Source organism: Cyprinus carpio, chromosome B7, assembly GCF_018340385.1.
Source record: "Cyprinus carpio isolate SPL01 chromosome B7, ASM1834038v1, whole genome shotgun sequence".
NCBI lineage: Eukaryota > Metazoa > Chordata > Actinopteri > Cypriniformes > Cyprinidae > Cyprinus > Cyprinus carpio.
Window position 1 is genome coordinate 6790332 of NC_056603.1, and position 1599 is coordinate 6791930.

General features: G+C 36.9%; 1 protein-coding gene across 1 annotated transcript in view; it reads right to left on the bottom strand.

The window, feature by feature from the left end:
- The window catches only part of LOC109093089 (protein mono-ADP-ribosyltransferase PARP15), a 619635-nt gene that overhangs the window by 425219 nt on the left and 192817 nt on the right, over positions 1–1599 (bottom strand). The gene's annotated exons all lie outside the window — the stretch shown is intronic.

The following is a 1599-nucleotide window of genomic DNA, read 5'->3' on the forward strand; positions in this document are numbered from 1 at the left end:
TATTGACATTTTGCATGTAGATCCATGTATGTAGCCTAGCTCACTAAAATAGACTAACACTTTTAATGCTCTGATGCAAAGTAAACCACCATTACTTTAAGATAATATAACAATGTTAAAAGTTAAATGTTTCAAATCTAAAATATGGTGTAATACTGTGCAGCTTAGATAAAATAAGCACAGGCTCATTTGGCTTGACATTTATCTTGCTTGAATTCGTTCTAAGAAACCCACATAAGTTCTTAAGTAGGCCTACTAAATTTTTATCTGTGAATATTAAATATTTTAACTACAGTGTTTTTCTTTCATTTTCCCCAACTGCAGCCATCAAATGTAACACAACAGTGAAGCTGACGGCTATTTGCGAAAATGTGCTTTGATGCATTTGTTTGATAACTTGTGGTTAAAGCGCCACTCAGCGGTCAAAAGCTCACACTGCGGCGGCGGTGCTCGCAGCGGTAGAAAGCACACTCTGGTTGGCCACCTACTGTATATATGAGGGGTGTTTCCTGGCAAGGGAGCAGTAAGGGAGTTTTTAGTGAGTAATCAGTTTGGTGAAATTTAAAGTAAATCTCAGCATAGGCTATTTACCAAGCTTTGATGACTGATGATCCGAAAAAAACAAAAATAAAAACACTGCCTTGAGTTATTATTTTGGAATAAATGTAAAATGCTTAGAAACTTGATGAGTTTCATACTTGGCTTTAATAAATAGAATACTGATTACATTGCTAATGCGTCGTCTGTCTCCTAATAGAAGTGGATTGTAATTACTTACAAAACAGAAATAGATGCCATAACTTTGTCACACCCATGGACTCATTTTGTTGTGTTTTTCTTCCCAATGTGTGCCTCATTTTGTTGTGTTTTTCTTTTCCTTGCACCTGTGCCTTCCCAATTATCCTGTGTTCAAAAGCCCCAGTCATTTCAGTTTGTGTTGGTCGGTTATAATTGTTGAATGTCTTCCTTGTTTTCTGTTTCCTGTGGATTATTAAATATATTTGTTTGTGTTACTCCAGTGACTCCTCGTTCCTCTCCTGGGAATTGTGACAAACTTCTTGTTTTCTACATTATTTTATTGAATAATTACAGGACAGCGTTGACAATACTGTCTGTAAGCACATGTGTAAAGTCAGTGCAAGCAGCAGCTTAGTGGCTATTAACTACAATAAAACTGTTCAAAATGTAAATTAACCCAATTATACCCCTGTATAAACAAACATACATGCATCTTCAGTAGATTCAAAAGTGTATAGGAATCGTTTCATGTCTCATCTGTGTTTTCATATGCTGCTTCCAGATGTTCAGCTTTCTCCCAACAGACCAACACTGGAAATGAGAGGCTTAAAAATTAAATAAAATAAAATAATGCAAGCAATGATCAGTTAGCCTATTTAAAAAAAAGAAAGAAAAGAAAATAGGCTCATTTCCAACACCCCTAGAGTTAAAAAGTTGAGTTTGACCATTTTCTAATACATTCAGCAGATCTCCGGGTCTGGCGGTATCACTTTTAGCTTAGCTTAGCATACAGTAGGCGGACATCCAAAACGTTGCTTCTACCGCCGCTCGTACCGCCGCCGCGGCGTCTGCAAAGTGCAT